Source organism: Entelurus aequoreus, linkage group LG24 (genome assembly GCF_033978785.1).
Source record: "Entelurus aequoreus isolate RoL-2023_Sb linkage group LG24, RoL_Eaeq_v1.1, whole genome shotgun sequence".
NCBI lineage: Eukaryota > Metazoa > Chordata > Actinopteri > Syngnathiformes > Syngnathidae > Entelurus > Entelurus aequoreus.
This window is the reverse complement of record NC_084754.1, coordinates 3,839,954-3,862,421: the sequence shown is the minus strand read 5'-3', so window position 1 is coordinate 3,862,421 and position 22,468 is coordinate 3,839,954. Positions and strand designations below refer to the sequence as shown.

Genomic DNA, 22,468 nt, shown 5'->3' with positions numbered 1-22,468 from the left:
CATTAGGGAAGCGAATCATACAAGAACTCACTATTTGAGTTGATCCTGATTCCTGGATTGACGCGTCGATTTAGAATCGATTCAACACGATTCTCTGTTCAAATCGATTCTCGCAAAGTACAAAATCCAAAACCAGTGAAGTTGGCACGTTGTGTAAATGGTAAATAAAAACAGAATACAATGATTTGCAAATCCTTTTCAACCTATATTCAACTGAATAGACTGCAAAGACCAGATACTTAACGTTCGAACTGGTAAACGTTGGTATATTTTGCAAATATTCGCTCATTTGGAATTTGATGACAGCAACATGTTTCAAAAAAGACTGAGAAAGTTGAGGAATGCTCATCAAACACTTATTTGGAACATCCCACAGGTGAACAGGCTAATTGGGAACAGGTGGGTGCCATGATTGGGTATAAAAGCAGCTTCCATGGAATGCTCAGTCATTCAAAAACAAGAATGGGGCGAGGGTCACCACTTTGTCAACAAATGCGTGAGCAAATTGTCGAACAGTTTAAGAACAACATTTCTCAACGAGCTATTGCAAGGAATTCAGGAATTTCCCCATCTACGCTCCGTAATATCATCAAAAGGTTCAGAGAATCTGGAGAAATCACTGCACGCTAGCGATGATATTACGGACCTTCGATTCCTCAGGCGGTACTGCATCAAAAAGCGACATCAGTGTGTAAAGGATATCACCACATGGGCTCAGGGACACTTCAGAAAACCACTGTCAGTAACCACAGTCCGTCGCTACATCTGTAAGCGCAAGTTTTCAGGACTTATGCAGATCCCAAATACACATCAGCAGGTACCAGAAGGTAAGAAAAGTTGGTTTTGCATTATATTGCAAAACAAAATGCCTGCTAATGGGTGCCATTTTGCTGTCCTTTTACACACACACACCATAATAATACTCGTATTTTGAATCACAGTACATCTGACTATAGCAGCCGTAATGCTCCGACAATCCATCAAGCGGTGCGGCTTTATAGCTTACCAAAGTCGTACTAAAACATTTTGACGGATTTTTGAGGCCATGTGTAATGTTGTATATCCTCAATGGAACATTTAAAGTTTTGGTGTTGTTTACTGGCGTCACATTGCAGTCTACACGTATCTCGTATGTGTGACTGCCATCTACTGGTCACACTTTTCATTACACCATGTACCAAATAAAATTGCTTCGAGGTCGGTAAGCACAACCAGAATTATTCCGTACATTCGGCGCACTGTCCATTTTGGACAAAATGAAAGGATTTGAAGTGCGCCTTATAGTCCGAAAAATACGGTAGTTGCACCATTACCTGGCTCACATGTATGAAACGTGCATGTGTTCATTATGCACATATAAACTATTAACCGTCTCTTCGTGTCTCTAATATGAAACCCCCCACCCTTATCAGTCAGCGAGCAGTCAGCCCCCCGCATCCCGTCTTGCAGCTGTCTGTGCAGCCTCCACCACAAACCGTATTCTCAGAGGACAAAGTCCCTAACAGAGGACAAATACCCACATCTACTCAAAATGTATAACAAACACAGACGCATATCTCTGTACCCAAGACTGAAGAGTTCTTTACTCTAAATCACACACAATTTTATCTGCTCGTTCGCAGGCCGCTTGTTTTGGCAGCTGACAAGGGGGGGAAAGTACCCACTTAGCCTCCCCCTAAAGTCCGCCATCCACCATGCACACCCTCATTATGAGCGCTGGCCTCAAATTTACCTAAAGAAAGATGGCGGAAGTCCCCTGCATCCACTAGCAACGCTGTAGAGGTGAGCACTGACAGAGAACGCATCAAAAAGTGTTTGTGCATTACAAAATGTATGATATTACACTGTAAAAAGGTTTTTTTCTACGACTAATAACTAACTAAAAATTGCATTACTGGATGTACAGCACACCGATATTAAAGCCGCACCCACCACATTTTAGAAGTTGCGTGTATTAGCTGCACCGGACTATACGCCACAGATACTGTACCAAAGATTTTGCAAATCTAAATTATTTCCAAACAGTGCCTGTAACACGGCAGTTAAACGGCTGATCAAACAAAACAAAAGTCCACTAGCTGCGGAAGCTAGCTCTCCAATAAGCTAAACAGAATCAATAACTTCACGGTGACGTTTTGGTGAATTTACAAAAAAAAAAAAATCTATTAAAAAAGAATACCATTGTAAGTTAATAATACCATACTTGCCAACCTTGAGACCTCCAATATCGGGCGGCGGCGGGGGGGTGCGGGTCGGGGGGCGTGGTTATTTACCGCTAGAATTCACCAACTCGAGTATTTCATATATATATATATATATATATATATATATATATATATATATATATATATATATATATATATATATATATATATATATATATATATATATATATACATATATATATATATATATATATATATGTATGAAATACTTGACTTTCAGTTAATTCTAGCGATATATATATATATATATTTATTTTATTTACATAAAATAAATACTTGAATTATCTATCCATTAGATGGCAGTATTGTCCTGTTTAACTTCTCTGTTCATGACTGAGAAATCATTTCGGCCACCGTGTTCAATGGAGAAGTCTGTTCTACATATTTACAGGCAACATACACCTTCCCCTTCGAACTGTCCTGGATGAACTGAAATTCTTGTTTCCATTCGTTTTGGAACTTGCAAGCGTATTTATATTGTGGGAAAGCGGACGTGAGAATAGGCTGTCCCCACTCAGTCTCAGGTCCGCATTGAGCTGGAGGGGGCGTGGCCTCCAGCTCCGGCTGAATACCGGGAGTTTGTCGGGAGAAAATATCTGCCGGGAGTTTGTCGGGAGAGGCGCTGAATAACGGGATTCTCCCGCTAAAAACGTGAGGGTTGGCAAGTATGATAATATCAACACAGACACTTGTAAACTTGTTAGCACATTCGCTAATGCGAACGACGTTGGCTTGATTACATGACGATAGCGTGTACAAATATGCATGAAAACACTCCTACAGACATTGCACCTGGGACAGTTTAGTACACAAGTAAACGTTGCTTGGAGTGGTGAATGAACAGTCCTTTCAAGCAGAAACGCTATGGACCAATACCGTATTTCCTTGAATTGGCGCATGGAATATAGTATTCGCACGTCTAGAATTACTGCCGGGTCAAACTCGTTTCTCAAAATAATTAACGCATGCTTGGCCTTATCGCCGGTTCATTATTAACGCCGGATCAAATTAGTTTCGCAAAATATTAATTTTATTATCGCATGTCTATAATTTTCGCCGGGTCAAACTCGTTTCGCAAAATATTTAGCATATGGCTAGAACTTCCACCGGGTCAAATTCGTTACGTCGCGAGTGACGCTTTACCTGTCCTCATTTTCAAAATGGAGGAAGCTGCTTTCAGTAGTTTGCAATCGCACAAAGGAAAAAAGATAAAGAGCTATTCAGTAGGATTTAAGGTCCAAGCTATTGAATACCGGTACAGTATGCTAAAAAGAACAGTAAGCAGCTATGTTTTATTAATATACCGTAGCTGCGTGTGTCAAATACTGTATAAGTCATTAAATGACTCCCGCCTCCTGGTGGTAGAGGGCGCTAGTGATCCTTCTTGCGACTTCCGGTACTGCAGAAGAAGTGACTACACGCAGCAAGAGATTTTTTTTTTTTCCTCTGCCTGAACTTTTAACATGGAGGATTACATACCGGTATCTAAAATAAAACAGTTTTCTAAACTGGACTTTCAATGGAAGCAGGAGGTAATAATTAAAGGAATATCTCCATCGAGACAGAGAGACTTTTAAAACTGAAGAAAGAAAATAAGGCAGACTTCTATAAAGAAGTTATCGATGCTTTTGGTCAGAAGGAGCTGCAAATGGACTCCATTTATAAGTACAGGTAAGACCATAATAACGTTTTTTTTAAATTAAATGTGCTTTTCATGATGGTGTGCTTACATCACACTCAAAGCGCACGCCTAAATTTACCGCATTCCTTTTGGTTTTAAAATAATTACCGCACGCACGGCCATCCCGCAGGCTTCCGGTAAACGCCGGAGTGGCAGGAGGTTTTAAATTAATTAGCGCCCCTGCGGCTATTCAAGGAAATACGGTATTTCCGATTCAAGGCACGAAACAGAAAGTTCACTTTCAACCCCCCACGCGGCTTCACAGCTTACCAAAGTCGTACTAAAACATTTTGATAGATTTTTGAGTTCTGTGTGTAATGTTCTATATTTTCAATGGAACATATAAAATGTTGGTGTTGTTTACTTGAGTCATATTGCAGTCTACATGTATCTCTTATGTGTGACTGCCATTTACTGGTCACCATGTAGCAAATAAAATAGCTTCGAGGTCGGTAAGCAAAACCAGAATTATTCCGTACATTAGGCGCAGTGTCGAGGTTTGAGAAAATAAAATGATTTTAAGTGCGCCTTACAATGCTGTACTTCAAACAGATGGATATGTTCCTGTATGGATGTGTTGTCTGATGCAACCACTCCTTAGATTGATCAATCAATCGCTATCAATCAGCTACGGAGTTCTCCCCTCCATTTTCCCCTTCAACTATTGTAGTTGTTTGTGTTGTTTATTTGAAATCTTACTGCACTCCCCAGCAGACGCGCCTCCTTACTTATTCAACAGTGTGTTTTCCATCATACTTGAAAAACGAAGAGCAGTTTGGTTAATATTTTAAGACATCCCGCTTGCACTAGAGGGAGAGAGAGGGGGAGAGACAAAGAGCGAGGGGAAGATGAAGACATGAGGGGAAAGGAAAGGAGGGAATACGAGTGACGAATTCTCTTGTTTGTTAACCCCAATTCTAGAAGAAAGAAAGAAATATACATACCCCCCCCCCTCCCACACGCACACAATAGATCCAGTGAACACAATGACAGCAACCTTAAAAATGAGGCACAACTACACATGGATGTCCACTAGGGCTGCCAATCTTTGGGTGTCCCACGATTCGATTCAATATCGATTCTTAGGGTCACGATTCGATTATAAATCGATTTTTTTTTCCCGATTCGACGCGATTCTCGATCCAAAAACGATATGTTTCCGATTCAAAAGAATTCTCTATTCATGGAATACATAGATTTCAGCAGGATCTACCCCAGTCTGCTGACATGCAAGTAGATTTTTGTAAAAAGCTTTTATAATTGTAAAGGACAATGTTTTATCAACTGATTGCAATAATGTACATTTGTTTCAACTATTAAATGAACCAAAAATATGACTTATTTTATCTTTGTGAAAATATTGGACACATTGTGTTGTCAAGCTTATGTAAGCCACTGTGACACTATTGTTATTTTTTTATTTTTTTTTATAAATGTCTAATGATAATGTCAATGAGGGATCTTTAATCACCGCTCTGTTGAAATTGTAACTAATATTGATACTGTTGTTGATAATATTCATTTTTGTTTCACTACTTTTGGTTGGTTCTGTGTAGGGCTGCAACAACTAATCGATTAAATCGATTAAAATCGATTATTAAAATAGTTGCCGATTCATTTAGTCATCGATTCGTTGGATCTATGCTATGCGCATGCGCAGAGGATTTTTTTATTTATTTTTTTATTTTATTTTTTATTTTATTTTATTTTATTGTTTTATTTTTTTACTAAGCCTTTATTTAGAAACTGCAACATTTACAAACAGCTGAGAAACAATAATCAAAATAAGTATGGTGCCAGTATGCTGTTTTTTTTCAATAAAATACTGGATAGGATAGAAATGTAGTTTGTCTCTTTTATCCGATTATTAATCGATTAATCGAAGTAATAATCGACAGATTAATCGATTAACAAATTAATCGTTAGTTGCAGCCTTAGTTCTGTGTCGTGTTTGTGTCTCCTCTCAATTGCTCTGTTTATTGCAGTTCTGAGTGTTGCTGGGTCGGGTTTGGTTTTGGAATTGGATTGCATTGTTATGGCATTGCTGTGTATTGTTTTGTTGCATTGATTAATTTAAAAAATAAAATAAAATAAAAATAAATAAATAAAAAATACATTTTTGAAAAATGAGAATCGATACTGAATCGCGATTTGAATTTGAATCGATTTTTCCCCACACCCCTAATGTCCACCTTTGCTGGGATTAGATTTAGTGATTGTATTATAGGAAAGTAATTATTGTTTTCTTTCAGACATTCAACTGTTTTCTCAATTTTAAATAGGGTATACGCCTCCCAATAAATGTGCTACATCAAGCCCTGCAGAATGTATATTTTATACAAAATTAGTAGGTTTATGTTCATACAAAGAAAGAAAACATGAATGTATCAAAAAATATATTTTCTTAATTTTTCAAATAGTAATCAATTGAATGAAACAATACACCGTAACTATCCATCCACTAATATACAGTATGTTGAAGATGCTGTCCAGGGTCTCAGGGAAGCTGGAGTCAATTAAGGGTGAAAGGCAAACCAGCCATTTATAAATATGAACCATATGTTCTGCCAAATATTGCTGTTTTGGCTTACTTCTATGGGCAACTTATTGCAGTACAACTTGTTTTTGTTTGGCAATACCTCGGTTTGAATTAGTTATCCATTCCAAAAGACAGAATCGTGCAAAGACCGATATAATGTAAATCTAATAAATCAGTCCAGAAGCCCAAAATATTGACACAAACCAGATTTAAAAGATAATTAAAAAAGCACTTGGACAGTGTTGACCTCCGCCAGTCTCTATCTGCCAATATTTATAAAATGTCCTCAATCCAAAATGTAATCTCGTGTTCCATATCCCATTTCCTAACTGGTGGATGAAAATATGCCATCAACTTTTGGAGAAGACTCCTGTCTGTCATCCACTGTCTTTGTCTCTGGAGGTGGCGGCGGGGCGCTAGCGTACACACACAGAAGGTGAAGTTCGTAACGTAAATGTGAGGTAACGTAGAAATAACCAAATCAGCTCCAAAATGTAGTGACTTTATCCAATTTTGGACATTTTTTGAAAGGTAAAATAAAATCTGCCCATAACGTTTTGAGTAATGTTACTAACTAACTGACACACAGACAAACAATTGGCACTGGTTACAGAAGAAAGATGACATTATAACTACCGTCTTTTCACATGCAGAAAATAAAGTGAAATACAAATAAATGATGAATGAAATCACATTTACCTTTACTGAAGATTTGTTAGCACAGATGGTAATGTTCAGAGAAGGAATACAGTAGCGAAGAGCCTTTTGTACTTTTCCACAAGTTCTTTCTTGAATCCAATAGTGAATTGTCACTAATTATAATCAAAGTACTGGTCATCGCAACTTTCTTTGGCCCCACGGTAGCTTATTTTGCAGTCATACTAAAGTCACCAACACGTGTGATTCTTTCTTTGGGGACTCGATTCAGGCATAATTTTGGCAAAAATGTTTGTATAAAACCAAAAAATACATGGAAAGTAGGTATTAGGTAATCAATTAGTCAGCGATTATCTTAACGATTAGTCGACTAATCGGATAATAAAGCGTACACATATTTAATACCTCTAATTAATATAAGTAAGAACTTTACACTACTTTATATTAGAAATGGCAACAGCGGAGGATGAATGTCCCATAACAAGAAGATAGACAAAAAGAAGAAGCTCATCGACTACGTTGTCGGCACGGACTACAAAGGCGGACGCACGAAAATTTTCAGGACTTATGCAGATCCCAAATACAGTTCAGCAGGTACCAGAAGGTAAGAAAAGTTGTTTTTGAATAAAATTGCAAAACAAAATGCCAGATAATATGTCTTACCTTATACACACACACCTTTAATAATACTTGTATGTTGAAGCACAGTACAATCCATCTCGCGGTGCGGCTTCATAGCTTACCAAAGTTGTACTAAAACATTCTGATAGATTTTCGAGCGCCGATTGTAATGTTCTATATTTTCAATGGAACATATAAAATGTTGGTGTTGTTTACTTGAGTCATATTGCAGTCTACAGGTATCACTTATGTGTGACTGCCATCATATTGCAGTCCACATGTATCTCTTATGTGTGGCTGCCATCTACTGGTCACACTTATCATTTCACCATTAACCAAATAAAATAGCTTTGAGGTCGGTAAGCACAACCAAAATGATTCCGTACAATAGGCGCACCGTGTTATGAGGCGCACTGTCGAGTTTTGAAAAAATGAAAGCATTTTAAGCGTGCCTTATAGTCTGAAAAATATGTTATATATACTGTATATACACTACCGTTCAAAAGTTTGGGGTCACATTGAAATGTCCTTATTTTTGAAGGAAAATCACTGTACTTTTCAATGAAGATAACTTTAAACTAGTCTTAACTTTAAAGAAATACACTCTATACATTGCTAATGTGGTAAATGACTATTCTAGCTGCAAATGTCTGCTTTTTGGTGCAATATCTACATAGGTGTATAGAGGCCCATTTCCAGCAACTATCACTCCAGTGTTCTAATGGTACAATGTGTTTGCTCATTGGCTCAGAAGGCTAATTGATGATTAGAAAACCCTTGTGCAATCATGTTCACACATCTGAAAACAGTTTAGCTCGTTACAGAAGCTACAAAACTGACCTTCCTTTGAGCAGATTGAGTTTCTGGAGCATCACATTTGTGGGGTCAATTAAACGCTCAAAATGGCCAGAAAAAGATAACTTTCATCTGAAACTCGACAGTCTATTCTTGTTCTTAGAAATGAAGGCTATTCCACTAAATTGTTTGGGTGACCCCACACTTTTGAACGGTAGTGTATATATATATATATATATATATATATATATATATATATATATATATATATATATATATATATATATATATATATATATATATATATATGCAGTCGCGATCAAAAGTTTACATACACTTTACATACACACATAATGTCATGGCTGTCTTGAGTTTTCAATCATTTCTACAACCCTTATTTTTTTGTGATAGAGTGATTGGAGCACATACTTGTTGGTCACAAAAAAACATTCATGAAGTTTGGTTCTTTTATGAATTTATTATAGGTCTACTGAAAATGTGAGCAAATCTGCTGGGTCAAAAGTATACATACAGCTATGTTAATATTTGCTTACATGTCCCTTGGTAAGTTTCACTGCAATAAGGCGCTTTTGATAGCCATCCACCAGCTTCTGGCAAGCTTCTGGTTGAATTTTTGACCACTCCTCTTGACAAAATTGGTGCAGTTCAGCTAAATTTGTTGGTTTTCTGACATGGATTTGTTTCTTCAGCATTGTCCACACGTTTAAGTAGGGATGATACTCGAAACCGGTTTTCCCGGTTGTTCGATAAGAAAAGAACCGAGTCCTCGGACTCGAATCCCTTTTTAAAAACCGGTACCCGTTATCGAGACCACTATAGTAAAGAAAAAGAGTTGGTTCTATATTCGAATCCCTCAGAACGAATCCCGTCCCGACCAGAAATGCTCCGTTTGACATCACAAGAAATCAGTCATTAGGCGCAGATAGCGAAAGCAGGAAAAAAATGGACGGGAAAAAGTGCTCCAAGGTGTAATAAAGTTCAAAACAAAAGGTATAATCCAATGAATAACTTTACTGGGAGATTTGAGCAGACTACAAACACATGACGAACACTTTTACGACCAACCGGAAACATAGCAACCAGGCTAGCAACGCACCTCCTTTACGGCAGCTGTCGCAACGTTCTTAAAGCAACCGCAGCACATACATATATATACAACATATCTCCCTTTTTCAACTTTTGTTTTTCTTTCCTTGTAAACAAAACAAAATCACACTGTAGATGTGTTGTCTGTCTAATTATAAATAATGCAGACGAGGCGTGTTGGCTGAGTTCTTGACGTTTACTTTCACGGGTGACGACATGCAACAACACTTTTCGGGGCTACCGCGCATGCTCGTCACTCCCGTTGCATGATGGGTAGTATAGTTGTTATATTCCCTAGCTCATAACATCTTTCCCCCTATAAAGAAATAATGTTGACTCAATAAAGTGTATTTCTTTTTTTAGCTTTAACTTTTCATTTTTTAGCATTGTAACCACATTTGCAAACAACTTTTCTCTTTATAGAATGTTCTTTCAATAAAGAAATAAAGTGCAAAAATGTCAAAGCATCATAACAAACAGTTATGTCAAATAGCAGCAGAATTGCACTTTTTGGAGAGCTGTATTATTTCCAGTTTTGTGCCCAAGGGACTGATTTTATTTAACACTAGTATTATTTATACACCTATAGTGATCACAGAGACAAGGTTGTTTTTGTGTTACCTTATATATTTGCTTTTCTGAAAAATCCCACTTAATATACTTTGGGTAACAACAGTCAATATTTATTTATTTTATTTTTTTAGGGGGGCAACAGTCAATATTTATTTATTTTTTAGATTAAATTGTTTTCTTATATAATAAAAGTGAGCTTTTGTTAAACCAAATATTGTGTGTTTTTTTCCATATACAACAACCTATCTGGACTCCATAAGAGAATCGATAAGGAATCGGTTCGATAAGAGGATTCCATAATAGACTCGAACTCGATAATTTCTTATCAAACATCATCCCTACGTTTAAGTCAGGACTTTGTTGCAATCCTTGTGCAATCATGTTCACACATCTGAAAACAGTTTAGCTCGTTACAGAAGCTACAAAACTGACCTTCCTTTGCGCAGATTGAGTTTCTGGAGCATCACATTTGTGGGGTCAATTAAACGCTCAAAATGGCCAGAAAAAGAGAACTTTTATCTGAAACTCCACAGTCTATTCTTGTTCTTAGAAATGAAGGCTATTCCACAAAATTGTTTGGGTGACCCCACACTTTTGAACGGTAGTGTATATATATTGCTTATTCTTAATTTTCATAAGAAATTATTTTGCAACCAACAGCTTTGGCCACAGGTCCCCAGCACTCGGAAAATATGCCTCCATACCATAAGCCCCTCACAGCCACAGCTGCATTCATGTGTACACGTATGCAAAAAAAACCCCACACTTGACAATGGCCCTCCCTGAAGATGTCCTACTGTGCAGTGAATTCCAATCAGGCAATAAGCAGGACAGCTATTTCAGGGGACAAAGGACAGAGTGAAAAGTAAGGAGGGGTGGAAGGAGAAGCAGGGAGTGAACAGAGGGGATGGAAACAAAAGGTTCTGGGAGCACCCAGGGGAGAAGGCCCAGAGCAGCTGACGTCAGTGTGTGTTTGGCATTGGAGTGGGGGAAATGGGAGTGGGAGGCTGGCAGAGTTGGCCCTGCAACCCCCAGGGAGCTCTTGAGGCAGGAAGAGAACAGTACTGAGCAGGACTCCCAGCCCCCACATAGCCAGGTGCCCAGACTAACAGCCTGGCAGACACAACTCATGCACTAAACCACGACTTGATAGACTTAATGACAACAATGTCAATTGTTTATGACTAAATATGACAATTGAGAGATTATCAAGTCTTAGTGTGTGCTGTTCTTTTGCTTGATCTTGCGGAACACCGATCCGTCGCGGACGACGCTACAGTCTCGCCGTTTCTCTTTTCTCTTCATCCTCATCCGGTTTACTCGCCCTCTCCCCAGAGTTGTGCTTTTCACTGACATTTGGCCGGACAAAGGCGAGTCACACCTGAGCGCTGGGTTAAAACTATTATAGGCCCTCTCCCTGCGGTACACTGGCCTTTGCCACAAGCGTCTATGCCTGAAAGTGTGCACGTGCATGAACACCTGAGGGGAAGAAACTAAGCATGCATTGACTTTTATGTTAGCTTTTTTCCAATTGCTTACACGCTAAATTTTAAATTTTCACACATTTAACAAAGTCTACACACAGTCAACAAAACCACTGTGCAGGTTTGCCTAATGTTAGGCATAGACTCTGCTTCACAGTTTTTGCGAAATATTACACACAATGCTTTACACACACCTTCACATCTTGCACACAGATAAACAATTGTGTTGCACCCATTTTCACGCACACTAGGATTGTGATACACACATACTTATCTCCAGATTTGTTTTGCTGTTGCCTAAATCTGCACATGTAGCCTATACTCTATGCCAGTGTTTTTCAACCTTTTTTGAGCCAAGCCGCATTTTTTTCATTGAAAAAATCCGGAGGCACACCACCAGCAGAAATCATTAAGAAATGAAACTCAGTAGATGATAAAAAGTCGTTGTCGCAATTGTTGGATATGAATTCAAACCATAACTAACCAGGAATCACTATAGCTCTTGTCTCCAAGTAGGTGTACTGTTACCACCTGTCACATCACGCCCTGACTCATTTTGAGTTTTTTGGTTGTGCGCCCGTGAATAGTGTATTAGTCCTATGTCCTGTGTTTTGGTAATTTCCTGTTGCAGTTTCATGTCTTCAACGCTATTCCATGCACCTGCTTTGTTTTCGCAATCAAGACTATTAAAGTTGTGCGGACGCTATCCTTCTTTGTCGGGACATTGTTGATTGTCATGTCATGTACGGATGTACTTTGTGGACGCCGTCTGCTCCACGCGCTGTAAGTCTTTGCTGTCGTCCAGCATTCTGTTTTTGTTTACTTTGCAGCCAGTTCAGTGTTTGTTTCGTTTTGCATAGCCATCCCTAAGCTTCAATGCATTTTTTTAGGGGCACTCGCCTTTTGTTTATTTTTGGTTTAAGCATTAGATACGACGTTTACAAAGCAATTAGCTACCTGCTTCCACCTACTGATATGGAAGAGAATAACGTGGTTACTCTGCCGAGCTCTAGACGGCAACGACACTCAACAACGGCACATCATTTGCAGATCATAATTACTAAAATATTTTTAACCCAAACGGTGAAATAACATAATGTCCTACGGCACACCAGACTGTATCTCACGGCAAACTAGTGTGCCGCGGCACAGTGATTGAAAAACACTGCTCATGCTGTCATTTTTATTTATCTCCAGATTTTTTTTTAAACCTTTTTATTCGTCGGAGATTTTAATTTGTACCGCATGTCATTGTTGACTACTGTGATGTGTTACTTTACCTGACTGCGATAAAAATAAATCATTGCAGTTTGCAGCATCATTGTTGAGCAGTTCTTGAAAAGATTACAGGATATTTTTACTTTCTCTTCAGGTCCTTACGTATAGGCCCACTTCAAAGTAAACAATGACGATTGCTGTGGATTTGCCAATATATTTTGTCAAGTTACAGTAATCATTCATCACAAAATGCCCCAAACATGTGATTCCATATAGTAAAATAAAGTTTTTTACAAATGTGTTTTGTATTTATCACTGTTCTGGGTAACTCACTCCAATAGTGTCTTATCATTGGAAGTCTGTGTGAGTGAGATGACAATAAAACTGCCTTTTTACAAATGCTTGCTTTATTTTGATGAATGGGCATATGGTTTGACCGAAGTGTGTCATTTTGCAAATAATCTAGGAATTAAGAAAATTGAATGTCGTGTTTGGAAAAGTGTGTACCGTTTTTTTCGGACTATTAATCGCTCCGGAGTATAAGTCGCACCGGCCGAAAATGCATAATAAAGAAGGAAAAAAAACATATATAAGTCGCACTGGAATATAAGTCGCATTTTTTGGGGACATTTATTTGATAAAAGCCAACACCAAGAATAGACATTTGAAAGGCAATTTAAAATAAATAAAGTTAAAGTTAAAGTTAAAGAATAGTGAACAACAGGCTGAATAAGTGTACGTTATATGAGGCATAAATAACCAACTGAGAAGGTGCCTGGTATGTTAACGTAACATATTATGGTAAGAGTCATTCAAATAACTATAACATATAGAACATGCTATACGTTTACCAAACAATCTGTCACTCCTAATCGCTAAATCCCATGAAATCTTATACGTCTAGTCCGGGGGTCGGCAACCCGCGGCTCTAGAGCCGCATGCGGCTCTTTAGCGCCGCCCTAGTGGCTCTCTGGAGATTTTTCAAAAATGTATGAAGAATGGAAAAAGATGAGGGGAAAAAATATATATTTTTTTGTTTTAGTATGGTTTCTGTAGGAGGACAAACATGACACAAACCTCCCTAAATGTTATAAATCACACTGTTTATATTAAACATGCTTCACTGATTCCAGTATTTGGCGAGCGCCGTTTTGTCCTACTTATTTTGGCGGTCCTTGAACTCACCGGATAGTTTGTTTACATGTATAACTTTCTCCGACTTTCTAGGACGTGTTTTATGCCACTTTTTCTGTCTCATTTTGTCCACCACACTTTTAACGTTGTGCATGAGTGCACAAAGGTGAGTTTTGTTGATGTTATTGACTTGTGTGGAGTGCTAATCAGACATATTTGGTCACTGCATGACTGCAAGCTAATCGATGCTAACATGCTATTTAGGCTAGCGATGTGTACATATTGCATCATTATGCCTCATTTGTAGATATATTTGAGCTCATTTAGTTTCCTTTAAGTCCTCTTAATTACATTTATATCTCATGACACATGTAATATGGCTTTTAATTTTTTGCGGCTCCAGACAGATTTGTTTTTGTATTTTCGGTCCAATATGGCTCTTTCAACATTTTGGGTTGCCGACCCCTGGTCTAGTCTCTTACGTGAATGAGCTAAATAATATTATTTGATATTTTACGCTAATGTGCTAATCATTTCACACATAAGTCGCTCCTGAGTATAAGTCGCACCCCCGGCCAAACTATGGAAAAAACTGCGACTTATAGTCCGAAAAATACGGTAAATCCTTTTAAAAAAAGACACACAGTTAGTAAAATTGTGTGTAAGCAAATGGCAACAAAAAAAAATGTCATTCTAGTTTTGTGTCAATGGAATCAAGTGTAAAGAATAGAGATGCTACAATCGACACAATTGGAAAAAATGAACAAGTAATTGTAAAATGCATGTCATCGCAGCAAATGAGCATAATTACTTAAATAAGTGCGGGGAAATGGATATAGAGAGACTTAAGTGCATTAAAAACTGAGAACCAGAACTTTCTGAATGGAAAATTAGCTAAGCCTATAAAAACCCTGCAGTCTGTCCAAAGGAAACTTGATGTTAAGAGACTGAAAACAAAGTCCATGTTTTTGTACGGGTTGGAAGAAGCGAGTTCCAAATTCGGACTTACCTCTCCCTCTGTCTGTACTGCCATAAAAACAAAGGCATGGAGAGGCCTGGTTACACCTCATTTCTTGGAACTACGAGAGACGTTTAAATGTCTTTACGTTGGCTTCAAGCTCCACAAGGAATGATTTCAAAGTTCCTGTTTTTTATGTCGCTGCGGCAGTTCTTTGGAATTTGAATGGAAATACAGTCGCACCTCGGTTTTTGAATGGCTCACTTTTCATGTGATTCTGTTTCTGATTAATGTTTTTTTTCACAATGTTGCCTTGGTTTTTTTAATATACCATCGTAGGGCGAAACAAATGAGTCCATTTACCTGCGTATTATTCAGTAGGATCGAGTGCCCAAAAAATTTAATTCTGCGTTTTGGTGACTCAGCTTCCGTGCGGTCTAATAATCCACCTTGGGGCCAAAGAACGTCTTCAAAAAAGGTAAACGTCATGTTGAATGTTTATTTATCAATTTATTTTCCTAATTTATATAAAGCCTGTTCCCACCGAAAGTTCAGGCACTTTATTCCTGGAACTATAAGTTCTTGTAGAAAGTCTGTGGTTTGTGTTCCTACCACATTTCACCGTTTCGGGTAGTTTATATAAATCAGGCTAAAGACATATGGATGAGTGGTACAGTTTATTTCTAATATGATACCATGTAAATAAACAGACAGTATTAGGTCCTATTTATTTGACTAAAGTTTAAGTAAATGATATACAAAACAATAATACACATAACAATATGGTTTATAAACAAAGTCTAACGAATTGTTCATAAGAGGTCAGGCTTTTGTCTACAGTGTCAAACAGTCAGAAATGTTTCCCCTCAGTATATGATACTATAAATAAAAAATAAATGTCAGTGTTAATCTCACGGCGACAACACAAACAGGTCCAATTTAATGTTAGCTCGTTAGCATTAGCATCCAGTTCACTCAGATTGAGACAAACAACAACACAAATGGCGTGTCACTGACAACTTGCACTGAGCCTAGTCTATAAAATTCGCTACACCTCCCTGATACCAAAGTACATGTCAAACTACTTCCATAACGTAAATGACCGCCATAACCACAACACCAGGGGGAGCTCCACAAACCACGTTAAACCCAGATTCCGATCTAACAAAGGTCTTAACTCATTCTCTTTCTATGCCACATCAATGTGGAATGCACTCCCAACAGGTGTAAAAGAAAGTACATCTCTACCCTCCTTCAAAACCGCACTTTCTCGGTCCGAATCTCTCTTGCTCCATTGTAAACAATGGGGAATTGTGAGGAATACTAGCTCCTGTGACGTCACGCTACTTCCGGTACAGGCAAGGCTTTTTTTTATCAGCGAGCAAAAGTTGCGAACTTTATCGATTTTCTCTACTAAATCCTTTCAGCAAAAATATGGCAATATCGCGAAATGATCAAGTATGACACATAGAATGGATCTGCTATTCCCGTTTAAATAAAAAAAATTCATTTCAGTAGGCCTTTAAAGCATTTATCGGCCGATAATATCGTCAGGCTGATATTATCGGACATCTCTAGTTTTCGTGCAATTTGGCTGTCAGATCTTTTGGAACGGGTTGCTAACAAAAACAAAGGTATTACTATAATTACTACTGCATGGTGACCAGCATCTTGACTATTGATCTGAAAGAAAAAAAATATTTAAAAAAAGGTATAAAAGTGACTATTCAAACAACATGAAATCAAGGGCATGACAAATGTATCGCCATAAATTGGGTATGTGAGACAGAGGTGAGGAGAGAGGGGAGGGAGAAAAAAAAAAGTGGAAAAACAGAGGGGGGTGAAACAAACAGGGGCTGCTTTGGGGCCAGTCGCCACAGGGTGCGGGTGTATGTGTGTGTGTGTCTTGGGAGGGCACGGCGGGGAGAGTTTGGGGGCATGGAGGAAAGGATCAGAGCTTTGGGGCCAGCTCGGCGGGGAACAGAGGAGATTGGGAGAGAACGGAGGGAGGCGAAAGGGGGGCGAGGGAGTCAAAGGGTGAGTGGAGGGGATGTGGTCAGTTTTGGGTTTGAGAACTCAGCAGGGAGTTGCAGAGAGGGAAGGGGCCGGAGGGAGGGAAGGATGCGGACACAGGGGCCACGGTGCTTGCAGAATGACTCGTGATCCCAAGATGAGTATGAGAGATGAAAGTTGTGAACAAAGAATGGCGAAGAAGGTAGAAGGAAAGAATGGCGGGGGACATGTGTTCCAGTTGAGGGGGAAAGGGGGGGAAAAGAAGCTGTGAGGGAGAGGAAAAAGGGAGGGGAAAAAGTCCCAGGTGTTAGCAAGAGGGGGGCGGGGGGGGGGGGGGGGGGGAAAGAAAAGAAAAGGGGGTTTGAGGTTCTGGGGGTCCTGCTTGTTGGCAGGGGTGCAGGAATCCAAGGGAATGGCCTGTTCCTCATTATCCAGACACCCCCTACGTGTGCGCGCACACACACACACACACACACACACACACACACACACACACACACACACACACACACACACACACACACACGGCCCCATGACAACTTTATCCTTGCCCTTTCGAACATACTGACATAAAAAACACACATGCATAGATATGAAGAGTGCGATATATTTTATGTTCCCCAAATAACATTAAAAGACTAGACTTTACAAAAGACCAATAAGGAATAAGTGAAAAGAACCTGTAGTGTAGTGTGTCCTGTATCATTCCAAGAAATGGGACTATGTAAGAGCTTCGTCTGGTGCCACCTGCTGCTACAGGTGGTAACAACAAGTGTGGTCTTATTGGAAGCTGTGCGCGGCGTGAGGCGAAGAAGCGGCGCACGTTGAAAAGGAGCTGGGAAGCTCACAAAGAAGTCGCCGTCTCGCCCCCGTAGCTCTTCATCTGGCGGCTTCTTCACATTCCATTTTGCAGTTTGGTGCCGGCCAAAAATGTTTGGAATCGAGGTCATTTTGGTTATTTATAACTATGTCCAAACAACGCAATCATTGCAAACAATAGTAAAAGGGGAACTGCACTTTTTTTTTTTTGGAATATTGCCCATTCACGATCCTTATGTAAGACGAAAACACTTTTTTTTATACACTTACTCAGAGGTGTCAGAGTGGTTTTCACTGAGGGCCACATCGCAGTTAAAGGCCTACTGAAATGAATTTTTTTAATTCAAACGGGAATAGCAGATCCATTCTATGTGTCATACTTGATCATTTCGCGATATTGCCATATTTTTGCTGAAAGGATTTAGTAGAGAAAATCGACGATAAAGTTCGCAACTTTTGCTCGCTGATAAAAAAAAGCCTTGCCTGTACCGGAAGTAGCGTGACGTCACAGGAGCTAGTATTCCTCACAATTTTCCTTTGTTTACAATGGAGCAAGAGATTCGGAGCGACAAAGCGACGGTTACCCCATTAATTTGAGCGAGGATGAAAGATTTGTGGATGAGGAACGTTAGAGTGAAAGACTAGAGAGGCAGTGCAGGGTGTATCTTTTTTCGCTCTGACCGTAACTTAGGTACAAGCTGGCTTGTTGGATTCCACACTCTCTCCTTTTTCTATTGTGGATCACGGATTTGTATTTTAAACCACCTCGGATACTATATCCTCTTGAAAATGAGAGTCGAGCACACGAAATGGACATTTAAAGTGACTTTTATCCCCACGACAATACATCGGTGACACACTTAGCTACTGAGCTAACGTGATAGCATCGTTCTCAAATGAAGATAGAAACAAAAGAAATAAACCCCTGACTGGAAAGATAGACAGAAGATCAACAATACTATTAAACCATGGACATGTAACTACACGGTTAAACATTCTCAGCCTGGTAAGGCTTAACAATGCTGTTGCTAACGACGCTAAGGCTAATTTAGCAACTTAGCAACCGGACCTCACAGAACTATGATAAAAACATTAGCGCTCCACCTACGCCAGCCAGCCCTCATCTTCCCATCAACAGCCGTGCTCACCTGCGTTCCAGCGATCGACGGCTCTGTACCGAGGATGTCGTTGTGGCTTGTACAGCCCTTTGAGACACTTGTGATTTAGGGCTATATAAATAAACATTGATTGACATTGACATTGAAGGACTTCATCCGTGGGTTTGGCGGCAAGCATCGGCTAGGCGTAGTAAGTAGTCCTTGTTGTGTTGCTGTAAGTATTGTACTTAGCCGCTAATACACCGATCGATTCCACCTACAGCTTTCTTCTTTGCAGCCTCCATTGTTCATTAAACAAATTGCAAAAGATTCACCAACACAGATGTCCAGAATACTGTGGAATTTTGTCGAAGAAAACAAGAGGTTTTTGTATTGGGTCGATGACTTCCGTGGATTCTGTGACGTCACGCGCATAAATCATATCCAAAGGAGTTTTTCAACCGGAAGTGTGGCGGGAATTTTAAAATGTCACTTTATAAGTTAACCCGGCCGTATTGGCATGTGTTGCAATGTTAAGATTTCATCATTGATATATAAACTATCAGACTGCGTGGTCGCTAGTAGTGGCTTTCAGTAGGCCTTTAAGTTTGGCCCCACAGGGCCGCGTCTAACAGTGAATACTATTATTACACAATTTTTTATGCATTTTATTAGTTGATTTTTAATAACTGAAATGTAAAAAATATATGGTAAGTTGCAATAATTTCACCTCAAAATGTAGTGTATGTTACTTAAATGGAAAAACAGTACTGCTGTTTTTATGGTAATAAAAAAAGCAGCTCAGTTGCCAGAATTATACTGCAAAATGTACATTTGTTTTTTTACTGTGAATAAAAAAAACCTGCAATTTTACAGTAAAATTTTGGCACCTTAGCTGCCAGTTTGTTTGTTTTTACCACAAATCAACAACTGTAGATTTTTCGGTGTATTACTCTAAATGCCAAAACGCCACCACAGTTTATTACAGTAAAAAAAAAGTACTGTTTTTTTCATTTATAGAAAAATGCTGTAAAACCACAGTAAATTTCACAATTTTACCATGAAATCTATTGCTACTTTTACATTGCACAATTTGATGCATAACTTGCTTTGAAATCATTATTATTAGTATTTATTTCTATTTAAAAATGGTTTGAATGTTTGATAATGCATAATTAGACAATATTTTAGTTGAAATCATTTGCGATTACATGGAATACATATATTTTGTTTCTCCCAAAATAGAAAGAAAGAATACATTCAGTAAGAAAAGTTACAGTACTTTATTGATACATATTATTTCCAGGTTTTCGAGGGCCAAATAAAATGAAGTGGCGGGCCACATCTGAGGGCCCCTTGAGTTTGACACCTGTGCACTAACTAGTATATAAATGTTAGCAAAGTGTGCTTACAATTGAGCCTATAAAGCGCTTAAAAAACATCCAAATACCTCCATCATTGTTTTATATGTTGCCACTATATATATATATATATATATATATATATATATATATATATATATATATATATATATATATATATATATTGTGGCATATATATATTGTGGCATATATATATATATATATATATATATATATATATATATATATATATATATATATATATATATATATATATATATATATATATATATATATATATTGTGGCAACAGGCACATTTGTAATAACATATAATATTTACGTATTTTGACCATTTTAAGCATACGCGGGAAATTAATTTAATAAACGCACCACAATGTTCGCGTGTACACCATAACTGATTACTACACCACTGCAGACTTAATGAGACCACAAACTAGGGTTGTCTTGATACCAATATTTGGTACCGGTACTAAAATGTATTTCGATACTTTTCTAAATAAAGGGGACAACAAAAAATGGCATTATTTGCTTTATTTTAACAAAAAACTTAGGGTACATTAAACATATGTTTCTTATTGCAATCAAAGAACAATTTTGTCCTTAAATAAAATAGTGAACATACTAGACAACTTGTCTTTTAGTAGTAAGTAAACAAACAAAGGCTCCTAATTAGTCTGCTCACATATGCAGTAACATATTGTGTTATTTATCATTCTATTATTTTGTCAACATTATAAAAGGACAAGCTGTTAAAAATGGATTATTAATCTACTTGTTCATTTACTGTTAATATCTGCTTATTTTGCCTTTCAACATGTTCTATCTACACTTTTGTTAACATTTAATAATCACGTATTCTTCTGTTGTTTGATACTTTACATTAGTTTTGGATGATACCACAAATTTTGGTATCGATCCGATACCAAGTAGTTACAGGATCATAAATTGGTCATAATTTAAGTTATCGTGTGTCCAGGGACGTATTTCTTGAGTTTCTGAATATAACATGAATTTAAAAGAAAAAAAATGTTGTGACGATAAAAAATATTGATCATATCAATCATATTAGTATCGACTAGATACTACTATCTAGTACTTGGTATCATTACAGTGGATGTCAGGTGTAGATCCACCCATGGCATTTGTTTACATTGTGATGCCGGTGATCTATTGTATACTCCTACGGTGTATAGTGAAGCATGTTTAGCTATTCCTCGTCCTGCAGGGATGATACTTGTAAGAAACTCACTTTTTTTGTCGCCATGAAGGCGAGGATTAGTGATTTAGAAGTAGCTAAAACACTGCAGACTGCAGATAGACATTAGCCGCTAGCTAGCTAGCCATGTTTTAAAGCACCTCTTCCTGAGGGCGTTTCAGTGTTATAACTTCACCTTTATCTTTACTTTTTAAGCCAAAATGCGTCCGTCCTCCCTTTTCTGTCTACACACTGTGTCTGCTTGTAAGTACTCAGTGAGTGTGCGCTGCCGAACATGCTCCTCTGCTCGTAAAACCAGCAATGTCACGACGTGACGTCATGCCCGGGAACCGGTACTTTTCAAACAGAGTATAGTACTGTTTTTGATTCATTAGTACCACGATACTATACTAGTACCGGTATACCGTACAGCCCTATACACAAACATAACAAAAACATGACTTACTGTACAATGTTTGCTCTCACTCGGATGCCTCTTAAGATGTTTATATCTTCAAATTTAGATGAATAATGACTCAAAATCCTCACAAAGTAAAAGGGGGGGCGGAATAAAGCGTCTTTTTGTGTCTTTCTCGTCATTTCCGGGTCTAAATTGGTCACCAAAGTTGGTCAACCTGACGGATTATGTTATGTTATTGTTTATGACCTAAAGTAAGAAGTAGTTTGTCTGCGTTCATGCGTACAATAACAATATCACTAATACTTGGTTAATATTCAGGTCACGAAATGTAAATGGAGTATGGTTGCTGCTTTTTGGATGTTTTGACACAGGCGGCAGGTACGGCGCAAGAGTCTGTTTAAATAAAAAGTGTTTCTCGCCTTCCTGTCGGTCATTTTTTCTTAATAATGATCTGGCAGCAGCCAGCGTCATCTCACAAGACCCACGGGTGCCGTGAATTTCAATCAAGTGACGTCATAGTGAAGATTTATGATCAAACATTTTTTAAT

At 38.3% G+C, this 22,468-nt stretch overlaps 1 protein-coding gene across 2 annotated transcripts in view; it reads right to left on the bottom strand.

Annotated features, from left to right (window-relative positions):
• Positions 1 to 22,468, bottom strand: part of znf423 (zinc finger protein 423) — a 406,985-nt gene that overhangs the window by 257,792 nt on the left and 126,725 nt on the right. The gene's annotated exons all lie outside the window — the stretch shown is intronic.